The sequence below is a fragment of the Leptosomus discolor genome, chromosome 4 (genome assembly GCF_034619465.1).
Source record: "Leptosomus discolor isolate bLepDis1 chromosome 4, bLepDis1.hap2, whole genome shotgun sequence".
Classification (NCBI taxonomy): domain Eukaryota; kingdom Metazoa; phylum Chordata; class Aves; order Leptosomiformes; family Leptosomidae; genus Leptosomus; species Leptosomus discolor.
The window spans coordinates 48,597,853-48,615,409 of NC_141394.1; positions in this window are offsets into that span (position 1 = coordinate 48,597,853).

Consider the following 17,557-nt stretch of genomic DNA (forward strand, 5'->3'; position numbering starts at 1 on the left):
TAGAAAGAGAAGGTCTTTGTTTACTCTGTTTCTATTCCAAATAAAAGGAAGGATTGTCAGAACACCCAGGTTTTCCTGCTGTTTTTGCATATTTCTGGAAAGAATCCTCATGTTCTTGATGAGTATGTAGCACATACATAGAGTTCTTACCCTGGTCCAGTCCAGCCTACTGTTGCTAAGGTTCTTCCTTAAAAGGATCGGAAACAGAATTTAATGATGAAGTAGGAGTACCGGCTCCCAGTCATAGGATCCTAAGGGGTAGTCCTGGTTGATGCTGGAAGAAGAATGCTAGCAGAGGAATCATATAAAGTGAGGTAACTAAATCTCCCAACTCCAGTGCAAGGCAGGGCGGGAGAGTGGGGAAAAAAAGAGGAGAACATGTGATGTAGTGTTTTGGACAACTGGAAAAGAGTAAAAAATATTATGTGATTTTTTAAAAGTTAAGTTTTTAATCTAATTTAAAACCAATTTAATCCAGTATTTAGCTCATGTGAAATTCAGCTATCAAATTTGTATACACTATTCACATAGAATATGCATAGAAGTCACAAACTGATTTGAATACAAATATATATGAGGAAATTGTGTTTTCAGACAATCCGATCAATACTTAGAGATGAACAATGAACATTTTTTCTTCTTAAACAGATAAGATTGTTGTTTACTATTAGAGTATGTGCCGTATTTTGCTTACTTCTTTAGGAGATGGATTTTACCTTAGAAGGAATATGACCACTTATTAACTTGTGTACCTGTAAGATAGATCGTAGAAAAGTTTTATGTTCTTACATAGAGTAGAGATATTAGTTGAACTTGCAGAGTGACTTCTAATGCAAATTCCATAACATTGTGAGTATTTGGCAAAACAGCCTTCAAACACGTTGTAGATTAAAAAATTAATCTATTTTTTGCCGCTCATTCCATTCCCATTGTTTCTGTTTGGGTTTTTGACATTCGGAACAGAAAGTTGTACCTGTATTTAATGATAGGTGAAACAGTAAGTGTGTGAAATCTAGAAAGAAGCAGTATACACTTAGTATAGTGTAAAGCGTCAAAGTTATCGCCATTAATTTGACACTTAGGGAAAGAAATTCCTTTCACAACCAGAATAGGAAAAAGGTCAGAGGAAACAATAGTGAGAACAACTCTTACAGTACCGTCTGATTATTTTTTTCCTAAGTATAACACAGTAATGATGCTAGTTACTGAGATGATACCTTTAAAATGGAAATGAATTGCTTTTTCCAAAGGTACTTTCTAAACTTCAAAAGGTACAACACTGTCACTTTACGTGTTTCTAAACAGCTGAAATGCAAATATCTCATCATCTCTTTTCCTCAGTTTTCAGATTACCATTTCGAGGTATTTGGCAATTTACCATTGTAATGAAAATGCTGGAGCTTGACAATGTGCCATGAAATTGCAATAGAACATATTATAATTGCTTTTAATTCAAATAATAATGATCAAGAATGAAAAATATATTTTGAATCTACTAAAAGTTGGGGCAATGTTAATTTCTTTCTCACTCTTTTCTGCCTGTTTTTCCTTCTAGCTCATTTTTGGGATAGGAAAGTAATTTGTCTTCTAGACAGAACTGATTTACTAGCAACATGCTCCATGCAATGAGATGAGGCATTACAATGCCAAAACCAGAATTCAGCTGTATCCTTGTGACACTATTAATTTTATTATTCTTTCCTCCAACACCTTTACTTAGCTGCTTCCGTCTTTAACCTTCAGTGCACCATTCAGAATTTTGCCAGTACGCTATAGTACAGGTAAATCAGACACAGATATATTGATTTACATTTTTTCATTTTTGGGGGCATTTAAAGAGTTTTAAGGACAGTGAAACTGTTAGGAGTTCCTATCCTACATTAGTACATATATAGAAGTCCATAAAACTGTTATCTCTGGAAGGGCACTCAGACCATGAAAGCGAGAAACAAGTAGATACAAAATTAGATAAATATTAGACTTGGGCAAAAACAGCTCATATTGTCATCTGGTATACCAAAGAATGATTATGATACAACTTACTTATTTGCTTCTCTTAAATTTCAGACAGTCTTTGATACCTTGTTCCACACTCTGGCTACAATGTTCTAAATGGCAGCATATGTGAACAACCAAATTTTTATTCAGGAAACACACTGCCCAGTGATATCACTATTTGTAAAAACCTAAGAAAAATCACATTGCTCTCAAGGTTTGTCCAGTCTGGAGAAGAGAAGATCTGGAGGGGAACCTAACAGCAGCCTGCCCATGCCTGTGAAGAGGTTATAAAGAAGATGGAGTCAGGTTCTTCACAATGTTGGGTGGTGGGGGGACGAGAGACAATGAACATTGAAATGAGATTCACATTGGATATAAGGAACACCTTTTTTTTTATCATGATACAGTCAAACAGCTGAAGAGGTTGCCCAGAGAGATTATATGATCTCCATCCTTGGAGTTTTTCAAGACCTGGCAGGATAAAGCCCTGAGCAACCCATTCTGATCTCATAACTGACCCCATTTGCAGCAGGAAGCTGGATAAGAGACCTTCTGAGGTCACTTTTGAAGTGGCTTATCCTGTGATCCTAAGGTCCTATAATAGGTAATTCCCAAAGCAGGGAACTGTTCACAGACAGTCTTTTCTATAATAAACATCAGAAAAAAATTAAATTGTTCTTAAAAGATTATATTATTATGACAGACGGTAATTTTTCTTCATGTAGATATCTTCACCCTTCTCTCAACAGCAAGTCTGACAACAGAGCAGCTAATTTGGAAATCGTAGAATCTTTAGATTGGAATAGACCTCTAAGATCTTCAAGTCCAACCGTTGACCTAATACCACCATGCCCACTAAACCATGTCTACGAGTGCTACATCAACAGGTTTTTTGAACACCTGCAGGGACGGTGACTCCACCATCTCCCTGGGCAGCCTGTTCCAATGTTTGACCACTCTTTCAGTAAAGAAATTTTTCCTCATGTCCAATCTAAACCTCCCCTGGAGCAACTTGAAGCCATTTCCTCTTGTCCTATCGCTCGTTATGAAGAGATCAGCTCCCACCTCACTACAAATTCCTTTCAAGTAGTTGTAGAGAGGGATAAGGTCTCCCCTCAGCCCAGTTCCTTCAGCCGCTCCTCATAAGACTTGTTCTCTAGATCCTTCACCAGCTTCATTGCCCTTCTCTGGACACACTCCAACACCTCAATGTCTTTCTTTTTATTGAGGGACCCAAAACTGCACACAATATTCAAGGTGCGGCCTCACCAGTGCCGAGTACGGGTGCATGATCACTTGCCTAGTCCTGCTGGCCTCACTATTGCTGATACAGGCCAGGATGCTGTTGGCCTTCTTGGCCATTTGGGCATACTGCTGGCTCATGTTTAGGAAAATACTGAAATTCTAAAAGTCCTGTCTTTCCATGCCATTAAACCTTTGGTAATAAATTCCAAATAATGGCTAATGGAATATTTGTGGAAAAGAAAGCTGCTTCTATTTTTCTTCAACTATAGTAGTTCATCTTTTCAAAGATACCTTTCTCTCCAAAAGTTGCCTTGCTTATATACCAGAGCATCATAGGTATGGATACAACACCACTAGTGTTACTTGTTTCTCCCGAGTTCAAAGGCTGTTTGTTTTGATCTTTTGAAATGCAGATTCAGTTTCAGGTTTTCTGCTTGATTACTTTAATAAAATATGAGAACATATTTCATTAATCAGTCATGCGCCAGACAAAATGCATAGATTTACATCTGGCATTTGCTATTGCACACCTCAAAAGCAAGTAAAATCTTTTGCTTTTGGTATTCTTGAAAGTACCTTTCTAACTGAGGGGAATTCCAGTTCTCCATGAGGGAGGAATTTTGTACTTGAAGGAACAAAACAGAGTTGGCAGGAATGAATAATAAAAAAACCCCTCTCTCCTAATTAGATAGCATATACTGTCTTCTTAACTTCGTTAAAATTTAGAATTCACTTTGCGAACTGTAGGCTAAACAAGTTTGGATTGCATAAACAGAGTAGATGTTGTGGCCTGCTACATCCAGAACATTGGCTGCCAGCCCTGTGGTAAACTACTTCAGTTAGAACTCTGACTGCAAGAAGTTGGAAAAAAAAAAGAGGACAGGTAATCTAATTTTCTTTCAACATAACATAACATAAGAACATCTGCTGGATCAGATCAGTAATTCTGCTTTAGACAGTGGTCAGTGATAGGAACTGACTGTAAGAGACAAGGTAACTCTAAAATACACTGCTTGTTTACTTTCTTCTTTTCTGGCGATAAGTGGGGAAGAGGCTTCCTGAGCTAAAGGGTTGCTTCCAGATCATTGCATTTAGTAGTTAACAATCAACCTATCCTTTTAAACCCATTTATACTTTGACACACAAAAAGATACTGTGGCAATAATTATTCAGTAAAAATCTGAAAAAATATACCATTAAGATCCAGAGTTATTTACTTTAAATCTGGGCCTGCAAATTTAAATAGACTTGTAGAATCACAAATGAAGTGATTTCCTATTGGAGAATGAATCTGTTCTCCAGTTAAGTAACTTGTGCAGTAATGAAACATGTTATAATTAACTCTGTTTCACCAACTCTGAAAAGCTGGAGAGATTCAAATCCTAAACTGGGTTGTTTCATAACATCAGCTGCAAAAGTCTCTGCAAGTAGTGCTTTGTTTAGTGGGCACACCATCTTTTTCAGTTTTCTCCCATATTTTCAGCTCATTATGAAAGAATTAAGTTTCTTTTATTGCTGCATAAGAGCAAGAGGACAGCATCAGTTATGTAATGTGGTAGTGTGTGGAGGACTGCACTTGGAGCATCCACTTACCAGCTGTGCAGCAGATCCTGCCTTGTGCATGGGAGTAGGAGGTGGTGGGGACCCAGTAGGTCCATGTAGCCCAGTAAACCTCATGCAGCTGTACTAGCTGACATTCAAAACCAAGTCTTAACACCAGTCCGTTGTCCAGTTTTACCTGCATGCAATACAGGTTCAGAGATCCCTTTGTATTTTTTTCTTAGCATCAGCAGTAGATTATTGAATGAAAAGGGAAAATAGCTCAGCCTTCTTGTAAGTCACTTTTTGAAATCCAGTGACAAAAGGTGATATGTAAGAGGCTGACATTATAGCTATTATTCCATTCACTTATTATCATAACAACTTCTGTATTGGATACACAACATAAGTTTTTGCTTTTCTGCAGCAAACATTTCTTCTGTATGTATAATTACAGAATGGTTATCTCAGTCTAACTCATATCTAATTATGTAAATTGGCATATATGCCCTCAAACTGCTTTTTGCTTACTGTTCTGACCTAGGAATCATGCCTTTACTTGCTCGTATTCACAGCTTAGAGGTGTTGGTCCAAAGCCTCTTTACATGCAAGTTTATAAATAAAGAACACATAGAAGTCTTATTATTCTTTTCAAAACTTATTTTTACTTTCTTTAAAATATGAATTATTGGCAAATCAAAGTTATTAAGCTGGTAAGATTATGAATGTTGCAGTCCTGAAATTTCTTTAATTCTGTACTGGAATTCAAATATGTTTTCTGGAATTTTATAAAAACTCATATATAACAAAGGAAAGACACAAATATTTGTTTTAGTTTGTAGGGTAAGGAGCTTGCATGTTGAGACAAAAGTTTCTGCTTGTGTGAGAACATTTTTTCATCCAAAAATCGCACCAAACCAGACTGTTCCTGTTGGTCATCTCCACAGACCACTAACTATGTTATCTTACTGTTTCTGTATTTGATTTTTTTTTCCTGTCAAAATGTTTGCAAGCCTAATCATCCCTCTTGCTTTTTCCTCTCTGCTTTCTTGTTTTCTAGCCCTCCCAAATGAAGATTCCTCAACAAATGCCTTTTCAAAAATTGTGTTTCTGAGGAACGGCTGGCTTCAGTGAAATAAAAAATCTTAGCAAAATATTCAACCAATTGTAATTATTGGGTGTTAAACAGAGCTACATGACATGCATAAATGATTATGTCACGCCCAGCATAGTTCTGGTGTTTATTGATTTAATTAATAATATTAATTAATAAAGCCCATTCCTTGGTATGGAATCAAATATTCACATAAGCTTTAACTACTTAAGACATCAGAAAGCAATAATATATTATACTGCCAAAAGTCACTCTGCTTGTATGATCACAGAATCATGGTCACGGTTGGAAGGTATCTCTCGAGACCACCTGGTTAAATACCCTGCTCAAAGGATGGTCAGCTACAACAGGTTGCTCACTATTTTGTCCCATTGTATTTTTAATACCTCCAAGGACAGAGACTCTACAACTTCTCTGGGTAACCTGTTCAAGTGTCCCCATGGGAAAAAAATGTCATATTTCTTTTTTATGTTTAGATGGAATCTCCTATATAGTCAACTTTATGCCCATTGCCTCTTGTCCTTTCACTGGCTACCCCTGAGACAAGTCTGTCTCTGTCCTCTATATTGCTGCCCATCAGATGAACAAGGATAAGACCCTCTGCGCTTTCTCTCCTCCAGGCTGAACAGTCCCAGGTCTCTCAGCCTCTGCTTGTTTGACAGACCCCTTAACCATCTTCATAGCTCTTTGTTGGACTCATTCCAGTAAGTCTATGTCCTTCCTGTATCAGGGAGCCCAAAACGACACCCAGAACTCCAGACGTGTCTCACTAGTGTTGAGTAGAGGTGAAGAATCAGCTCCCTTGACCTTGAGCTGACGGTGTTCTTCCTAATGCAGCCCAGGATCCCATTAGCATTCTTTGCCATTAGGGCATGTTGCTGGCTCATGTTCAACTTTTTGTCCACCAGGACCCCCAGGCCCTTCTTTGCAGAGCTGCTTTGCAGTCTGTTAGTCATCCTGTGTTGGTGTCTGTGGTTATTCCTCACCAGGTGCAGGACTTTGTATTTCCTTTTGCAGAATTCCATGGATATCATTGAATATTGAACTTCATGAGAATGTCAGACCATTTCTGCAGCCTGATAATGGTATATATTAACATTGTAAAAAATCCCTTTCTAAAATATTTTTCGGTGGTTGGCTGAAAACAAAAACAGTTGTCAGAAACCTTTACCATGAATAAAACAAAATGGCAGTAGCAAAGTTAAAGGAGGAGTGCTAGTGCCCTTCTAATCAATGAAATTCCAAATCCTCTAAAAGTTTTTGAAGTTATTAATTTGAGGAGTGGTAGTTTTTAATAAGTACAGTTGTTCACAGGGAAGAATCAAATCAGAAACCAGCAATTTTATCAAGCGAAACACAATGAAGACTGGCAGATATGAACTTATAATCTCATGAAAAATTACATTGACGTTACCACATTACAGTTCCCCAAAATTTTCTGAACTAGATTCTTCTGCCTGCACTCAACTTACCTAGTATTTGTCCCACAAACTGACAAGCAAATGAGTTCAAAACAAAGCACTCAAACAAAGTGTTTATTATAAATCTGTTTAGGTGCAGCACAAAGATATTAAGTGCTCATTTAACTGTAGTCTGTGGTTCAGACGGAGAACAGACTTGCAAAAAGCAAATTATCTCTTGCTTCATCTAACATATGGAACAGTGTCCTGTCTATTGTAGCACCTGAATGCTTACCCAAATGTAAAGGCTGGACTTCTTGTGCAACTTCATCTCCCAGTTCTGCTCCCATCCAAACAACTGGCACGTATGTCAGAATTTCCTCCTTACTCTCTAGACACATGCTATAGCTTGACTAATCCAAAAATCTTTGGCACTTTACCCAACTGTGTGTGGCCTTGAAACTTCTGGTGTGGAGCTTAAGCAGACAAATAAGAGCAAAATCTTTGTCTGAATCATGTAGCTTTTCATATGTGTTCTTAAAATGACAGGTGCTTTTCTTTTGGTTCTCATTCAAAAAGTTATCAGGTGTTTCATTAAGATTAATAATTTGTTTTCCTTAGTCACAAAACCCCACACAAATATTTGGCAGTGTTGAGCCCTTCCTTCAGAATTCCATGCAGAAGTGATTTGTAATGAAGGTTATGAAAAATGACATTCCTGTAGATAGATTGAGATTCTTTTGTTTCCATACTCTCAGATTTTTTCTTCAGTCTGTACAATTTCCATCTGCCTCAGGGGCTGAATGATAAAGTAGGTGATCCTTCTCCGTTATTTTCAATGTGTGTATATGACACATTGTTTATGATGCTTTCACAGTGTTTAGAAGGTCATAAACTATCAAAAGCCCCAGTGAAACTCCACTGTAAAAATAATTCATGACAGAACAAAGCTTTTACAGTATACTCAATTATAAATTAGATAAAAATGGTAAGACTTATATTGATCTATTCTACTTGTAATCATGCTCAGCATTGACTTTATTTTAAATTTTTATTCCCTCAGTAAAATCTTATAGCAAGAATAGCTTTCCTTGAGTTTTATGAATGCTGAGGCATAGTCAGGAAGAAGTTGGGTTTAATCTGGCTCAGTTTTAACAGAGGCTTATAGCCATTTCAAATCAAATAATTTTTTTTAAAAAAAAAAAAAAAAAGGAATACTCTTGTCAAAATGATGGCATTGATGCAAACAAAAAGTTCCAGGGTGGTGAGACATTGTAACAGGTTGCCGAGAGAACTTATGGCTGCCCCCTCCGTGGCAGTGTTCAAGGCCAGGCTGGATGGGGCTTTGAGCTACCTGGTCTAGTGGAGGGTGTCCCTTCCCATGGCAGGGGGTTGGAACTAGACGGTCTTTAAGGTCCCTTAAAACCAAAACCATTTTATGATTCTACTTTTTTATAGTTAGCAGATGTGATATAATTCAGGATTGTAAAGTTTCTTCAGCAAAGGCAGACTCCATGGGCCATGTTTTGGGCCAGACAGTAGAGGAGATTGTCTTGGTTTTCACAGAGAAAAATGTGAAAAGGAAAGTATTTAGTGATCCTAGCACAGTCCCTTGAAGAGAAGGACTTCTTCATGTCAACTAGATCCATCCAAATGCATCATTAATGGATCTCGTTATCACCCACTTGCAGATTAGTTTTTTTACAATCCAGTGAAAACTGACGTGTTTTGATAAGAATTAGAGACTGAACTGAGTTTTTTATATATAAAACCTTATGAGAAGGTTCATATGCAATTTTAGTATAGATTGGTTAATATAGAAAGATTTTCACTTAATTTGCATATATGATCATACAAGCTGGTTATTGGTAAAAACAAGATGTTTGGTGAAAATATGATCAAATATATTAAAGAAAGCTGAAGTTCATGATCTACATTAAAATTAGGAAAAATACTTATTTTTTCTTTAGTATGAACAATGAGATGCTCCTTTATTCATGATAGGCTTGTATAACAAATACAGTACAAAACTTTCTTGTGTTTTTTTTAATAAGAAAGACTATATACAGGTTGTAGCTTAGCCTTTTGCTTCTTTCAAAAAATTAAAGCAGTGAAACCCAAGTGGAAATGAAAATAACAGTAATAACACTTAGTTTGCTGATTTAGGTTAAAAGCCATTTAACCTAGAAGGTATAATCACCACAGTTCCTTTATAGAATTTATAGGAAATGGTTACTCTTTCCAGAAATTACAGTGTTCTCTTACTCATTGCCAATCATAATTTTCCCTCCAAAACACAAAATCCAGCTGGACAATGACTGCTGTTAATTATTTTTGTGTAAAGATTTGTCTCTGTGAACGAAACAAGAAAGAGCAGAGAAACTGAGACAAGGTGGCAAACAATCACAAGCTGCAGCCTGAAAAAGCACTGGGAGCGTGGCCCTGACAAGGACACTAATAACACTCTGTAAGCAAAAGGACTATCCCTCATGTTTTGATAATCTTATATCCAAAGAAACAAGACTTTTACATTTTCTGTAAATGAAAAGGATGATTGTAACCCACCATCAGCTCCCTTTTCCATTTGGAATAACATTAATATCTCTAACACTACCTATCTAGATGATTCAAGAGAGGTAACACCAGTGACAAACGTGATGGGGAAGGAGAACACAACAATAAAATCCTGAGACATGGTTCACCTCTTCAGGCTGGGATGCTTTTGAAAACAAAGCATTTTCAAATGAACCACTGGTCTAAGTCAGTTTGTCAAACCACAGCTAGTTGGAAAAGAAAATCAAGACTCAGCAGCATATTTCAGGTGTGTCTGCAGCTGTTTTTTGAGAACTGTCGTAATGTAAAGATTAATAACTATATACTTCATTGCTAGTATTCTGTTCTATCCAGTGTTTTATAGATTAGACTTGTTGACCATAGACATTGAAATTATTTTTTTTTTAGGGTGCTTTTTCATAGTATGTATTGTCTGCTGAAACTTCTTCACTTTTCAAACGTAATAATTAACTTCCCTATGTTGTGGTTTAGATACATGACAACAGGAAATATCATCAGTTCTCTCAATTGGCTCCCTTCCTCCAAAGCCTGCTTTATTTTTTGGTAAAGGAGCAAACCTTTTGCATGACAGCAGTATGTTTAACGTAAAAAGAGAGCCTAACCTAAAAAGTGACCGGTTAACCAGACTCTGGAGATTTTCTTCAGGCTAATTACCTGAGGAGCAGAATGGATTTTCTCTTTGATTTTAATGCCTAAAGGGAATTCTGTCCACTTTCTCTGCATGCAAGGAAAAAACACCTACTGCATGTGCAAGACATAAAAGTGATTAACTGAACCTCTAGTATGTAGCTTCTAAATAATAACTCAGTCTATTGAGAAAGATGTCTAAAAGCATATCAATATGATAAAATGCTAGGTGGACAATATTAGTATTATATACAGAAGTTTGACCTCTTTTCTCAAGGCTTGTATGAAACAATTAGAAGACTAGATGGAAGGAATCCATGTACAGAGATCAGGAGACAAATACATTGCTTCCGACTTGTTACTCTATTCTCTTTTGTTCCTTCGGATATTTTACTAATTATTTTATCTTTTTGACAATCAAGCAACTATTCTTTTCTTCCTTCAGGCATAGTTTTAACTAGGTTATTTGTAATCAGTAGATCGTAATCACTTTTACTGGCTACAGAGAAAGAATAGTAGTATCCAAGGTATAACAACTGAAAATATCACTCCTTCGGGTCATATGGTAGCAGCCCATGATGTGGTGTTCAAGGTCCCATATTCAGCCTCACCTGACAAATCCTAAATTTTCAAAACTGAAAGTCTAAGCAATTTCTTGATCTTATTGCTGTTAACTTGACTTCCTTTCCTTTTTTATAGTCCTTTTTTCAGTATTTTTACTGCAGTATTATTGAATTATGATTAAATTTTTTTAGCAAAGTTGTCTTGTATAGCTCCTATTGCAATTGGATTCTTGATCTGATTGTGATTGCTGAACTCCTCGTACATGACTTATTTTTCAATTCTTTGAAAGCTCAAAGTAGAGACAGAAGCATCTGCCGAAGAATTCATTATTCTTAGGCTATGGTCTTTTGAGGCAAAGAAAATAAAGATGCTTTGATTTAGAGTGATTTGATTTGGAGTGAGGCTCTAGAGCATGTCTGTGTTTCTCCACTATTACCTTGGAAAATTAATAGGCAAGGGAAAACTCCTAGCTAAAAGTATACTTGATACCTTCCCACCTTCTAATAAATTCACTGAAACAGAATGTTTGAGTTCCTTGTGTTGGTTGCACTTGCAGTATTCATGTCCATATAAAATAATTGACTTATTAAAAAGAGCTGTTCACCATAAGACAGTGTGGAATAATCCTGTGGCTCTGATTGTGTAAAAGGATGCTTGACATGATTGTTGCAAATCATCTTCTTTCCCTTAAAATGGAAAACCTCAGGCTGAAAAAAGGAGTAACTGACATACTAGCAAGTGCTGTGGTAAGTTTAGGCTAATGCTGGTGACAGTGGCCTTGAGAAACGTAGTCACATTTGCAGGATTGATGTCTTCATTACTTTCAACCTGTACAATATAACAGCAATATAAAATATTCTCTTCAAGTTCTTCCAATTATTGCTATGTCACATGTGCCTTTTCAGTTTTCAAAATGAAGTTCATAAGCACTTGTATTCTTCATAATAAAAACAAAGATCTTTCGTGACCAGCTAAAATGGTTGCATACTTCTATTAGCTAATGCCATCTTGGGTTGACAGAGGGAAAGTTTTTACATTTTCATTTTTCAGAATGCTTCTTGTTGGATTTTTGCAACATGCTCAATATTTTTGTGTATTCTCTGGCAAAATGTAGACAATGAGATGTGAGAATTGAAAGAAATAAGAATTCATTAGCGTGAAGAATTTTTGATTTTTTTTCCCTCTGTCTCATCATACTTACATTAAGTATTTATTGGTCAATATTAAAAAAGACAGAAACAAAGGTAATTTTCTAAAAATACTAAAACCATTGTTATAGTTCAAGGAAAAAAAAAAGTTATTTGTTTCCTTTAATACTATCCAAAATAGTTAGAAAATATTTAATTCTATTGATCTGTTTCTCTGCTACAGCTGCAATAATGTGTCCAGAGTGTGAAGAACATTAGATTCTGAACAGTATATTTGTAGGTACAATTCATTTATTATTCAATGAAACTATTAAATATATTATTAATTTAAGTCTTAGATAATGGAAGATGACTAATTTCCACACTTTTCCACACAATTAATATGCAAAAGAAGTCACAGAGTAAGTATTGTTGAATTTTTCCATTTCTTTTTGGTAGACATGCTGTAAGCAAAGTGTTCTGGGTGATTGCCACATAAATTAATGTAAAAGTTATTTTTAAAAAGAAATATATCTTTTATGCATCTCTCTTTTTTTCTTTAATATAAACTTCTGAAATTGCCGTAGAAGTGTGTGTGAATACAGATTACACTAGATTAAAGGGTAAACATATGGTGTCTTTCACATTTACAGAAATGCAGGTGTGAGTGTGACCTGAACCACAGAAAAGCTGATTCTCCTACTAATGGAGCTTAAAACTTTATTTGGAAAAGCCAAGATAAAAGAGGAGAAGGAGCCTTGTATACTTTCTTTACTTCTGAAAAGATTGTGTGTGTTAAACAAAACCACCTTCCATGAATACCTACTTAAAACTAGCATTACTGTTGAGCCAAATTCTCTAGGTTTTACTCTTGTCACTAAACAACACAACTGTAATATCAGCCAGTAAGGAATTAAAACATAAGCTCAACTGCATGCTTGGACATTTATTCCTAACAATGAGTATACATATTCTCAAATTCCAACTGTTGGAACAATGAGCAGTTTACAAGAGGTGGAGTGGGTCCAGAGACAGTGGGAAGAAGAAACTGTTTTGCTACATCCTCCTCTTGAATTTACTTTACTTTTTCCTGCTTGTTTCAGGGCAATATAGATACATAAAGAAGTAGAGTTTATCTGCCAAAATGCTTAGCTTCTTAGGGGAAGAAATATATGAAATATGTGTATATGTGATACGTATGTATGATGTATCTATATAAACAAATATATATGGAGATACACATACACACACAAACACACCAGATGTTTAAAGCTAGAAAGAAGTCACAGTCCTTTAGCTTGGCCTGCTATATTTCAGGAAAGAACAGAATTTTACAGAGACTCTTTTCTTCTGGAGAATGCTGGATAGCTTGTTGCTGAATAGGAGTGTATCATTTATGTTTGAAAGGCATGGATAAGTTGCAAGACTGGGAGGCAGAACATAAACTATTTGCCTTTAAATAAAGGCAATTCTCATTTTCATATTGTGGAACTTTAACACACAAATCTATTCTTTTTGCAGTCTGTTTTGCTTTCCATCACCATATACACACTTGATAAAAGTATGCATTAGAGCTTTTGAAAATGAATTGTACATAGAAGGGAAAAAATAGCTTTTCTTGAAGTAGAATAGAAAGATAATAGAGGAAAATTTATATTTGATAAAATTCATGTCTTCCTTTTAAGGAAAAGCAACAGAGCATAACCTGAAGCATTTATGAGTCAAATATTTGTTTTGGCAGAAGCATCAGTTCATCTTGCCTTGTATCAGTATCACAGAGCTGTATACATTTGGAGTACAAAGAATTAATTTGATCCCCACCCAGAGAGCATTTTTAAAACATCTCGTGATAGAAAATAAAGCATCAGCCAAAGAAAAAAAATTAATATAAAGATCTAATACACTTCCACAATGACTTCTTATGGAGTTGTGACACTACAGCTTCCACAGACATACCACATTTTTGTAGAATGTGGTGCAAAACCCGAAATGCTTTGAAATTATGAAGATCTCAGACAGATCATTATCAAATGGATAGGCTAAAACAGAATAGAAAAGAAAGATAAAAGATCAGAACAGAATACATTGTAATTTATTTTTGTAGGGCATCTCTCATATTCTAAGCACCTTGAAGTGCTTTACAAAGTAGTGAGTTAACTACTTGTAGCAAAGCAACCGTTATGAAAGGAGAAGGTATTACATGCCAGCATTTCAAACAGGTCCCAGCAAGTCTCCTGAATTTCAAGCCTAGTTGTTAGGTTTTATTATTTGTATCCAGGAGTAATTGTGCTTGGAAAGTTGCAGGTGCAAATAACTACAAAAAACCCCAACAAACTTACATTACTTTTAAGAGCTGTTTTTTAAATGTTGACCTTAGAAATTTGTAAAAGCGCAAGCTTTTCCTTGGAACTCAGCATTTTAATTAGCTTGATCTTTTGCAGGTTGGTTGGTTTGTTTGTTTGTTTTAGAAAAGGCTGAGGAAAACTAAAATTAAGATACAGGGCCATCATGGGGACTTTTGTGAGGTGGAAAGAATGTATCAACCAGACAAAGGGTCAGGTCTTAAAATTCAATTTGAAGTGATCAGAGGTTGAAGAAGAACTGGAAGAGGGGAAGAAGCTGCAATACTTCATCTGTTCCTGTTTGCATTCCAAAATTATGCTCAGAGGAGGGTGGACAAGACAAGTTGGAGGAGCCTAGATCAGTCAAAGAAGGGATACTAAGGTTCTTGTTCAGATTTTGATTGATAAGCTTATGTACATTAAATCTGTATGGCAAATGAATGTACAGAATTCTGTAGTTTATCAGGTTGGGAAACTAGAAATGCTTCAGGCTTTGATAAATCTTTTGGAAAAAAAAAAAAAGGTTCTTTTTCCCCAGCAAGAGATCTTCAATTTGGATTTTCTCAGTTCTCATATGTATAAAAAAACCCAAACAAACAAACGAAAAGCATGAAAGAGATGATGAAAAAAGAATAGGCTGTTACAGTAATTCAAATCTCAAACTTGTTTTTGTCTAAGAAAAAAAAGTAATTTTCAATACTGCTTATGGAAATGCTTTCTGAACAGAGAATTAAACAAAGCTTGATTTTGAGAGTCATGTGAATGCTGTGACACTGAAAGAATAGGAAGACCCATCGAAAGAATGTTGTTAAAATTAGAGAAGCATGAAAGTACAATATCCAGAGTTTAACGGACTTTAAAATAGTCAATCAAAATACCTTGCCTAGTGACATTTCACTATATCTATGCACAGTAAGTTTTGGCTATTCACCAGAGAGAATCATCCAAGAGATAAGACAATATAACAACCAACAGCCATGGAGGTTCTACTTTAGCATTTAAATTATCATTTGACGTGACTACTTAAGAATTGCTCAGGGAGGTCTGTACATAATACACTTTAGATACTATATCCTCACAGTGTAAAGGCAGATGATGAGAATATGTGGCCCAACAGCTAAAATGAAAGATGAAATATTACAATAAAATTGTAACAGTTGATTAATCTGCTATTAGTCTGAACTATGCTAATAACCTGGCATATTTTTGTTAGACTTTTAAAGCCATTTTTAATTGATCAGCAGGTTACTCTTATATGTGATATATTTTTTAAAATCTAATTTGACAATTTGGTTAATTTTTGTTCCAAACTATATGTCTGTTCTTTACATTAGGTGCTTGCTCACAATCATACACATAGTCTAAATCAGGAGATCCCCTATGCTAGAATTCAGTTAGTGGCAGCAGGCCCTCATCTGAATACAACCTTAGAAAGATTCACTCACTCAAATGATTTGCAGATTTTTTGTACTACTTCGAAGTAGGTTCCATAACAAAATTTGGGAACCCTTGATGTAGCTCAGGTTTTAGTTTCATTGCTTTTTAAAATAAATATTAATATCATCTCAAGAACTGTTGTTAAAATTTGACGATTTCTGTAGGTTTTATATTCTTGAAACTGTAGTTTCTGTGATCGATTTGAAATATAATTCGAGGTATCACAGGAAAATGTTCAATGAATTTGCCCATCGTTACACTATTGTCTTAAGTTTTATAACATTAAGAAGTGTAGTTAAGCATCTCATACTCTTGTGAGAGGCTGTTACTGCCATGTATACTTCTAGCTTTATTAAACATCAGTAGTGATATTTCACTTCTAGTGAAATGAAGCTATTCTGAATTAAATTGCTCAGCAGTTCTCTAGGAGTTCCGCATGTGAAAAAGGAAATTGCAGAGACCACAGTAAATTTAAGGTGATTAAGCAGGAAAAGGTAGAAGAATATGAGGAAATTGGAGAAAAGGGATGTGGTGGTTTGATCCTGTCTGGATGCCAGGTGCCCACCAAAGCCACTCTATCACCCTCCCCTTCCTCAACTGGACAGGGAAGAGAAAAAATGTAACAGGCTTGTGGGGTTGAGATAAGGACAGGGAGATCACTCAGCGTTTTACCGTCACGGGCAAAACGGACTCGACTTGGGAAAAACATAATTTATTACCAATTAACTAAGAGAGGAGTAAAGACAAATAAAACCAAATCTTAAAACACTTTCCCCCCACACCTCCGTTCTTTCCCTGGCTTAACTTTGTTCCCGGTTTCTCTCCTGAGCAGCGCAGGGGGACAGGAAATGGGGGTTTGGGGACAGGAAATGGGGGTTTGGGGTCAGTTCATCACTCTGTTGTTTTCTGCTGCTCTTCCCTCCTCAGGGAGAGGACTCCTCACACGTTTCCCCTGCTCCAGTGCAGGGTCCCTTCCCACGGGAGAAAGTTCTCCATGACTTCCTCAACATGAGTCCTCCCACGGGCTACAGTTCTTCATGAACTGCTCCAGCATGGATCTCCTCCATGGTGTGCAGTCCTTCAGGAACCGACTGCTCCAGCATGGGCCCCCCCATGGGGTCACTAGCAGCAAACCTGCTCCAGCGTGGGCTTCTCTCTCTCCACGGGCCACAGGTCCTGCCAGGAGCCTGCTTCGGTGCAGGCTTCCCACGGGTTCACAGATTCCTTCAGGTATCCACCTACTCCGGTGTGGGGTCCTCCACGGAATGTAGGCAGTCATCTGCTCCACCACCCATGGGCTGCAGGGGGACAGCCTGCCTCACCATGGTCTTCACCACAGGCCGCAGGGGAATCTCTGCTCTAGTGCCTGTAACATCTCCTCCCCCTCCTTCTTCACTGACTTTGGTGTCTGCAGAATGTTTCACATCTTCTTGTTCGTCTCTCTCACTGCAATTACTGTTGCGCAACAACTTTTTTCCTGTCTTAAATATGTTATCCCAGAGGCCCTATCATTGTTGCTGGTTGGCTCAGCCTTGACCAGCAGTGGGTCCGTCTTAAAGCTAGCTGGCATTGGCTGTATTGGACATAGGG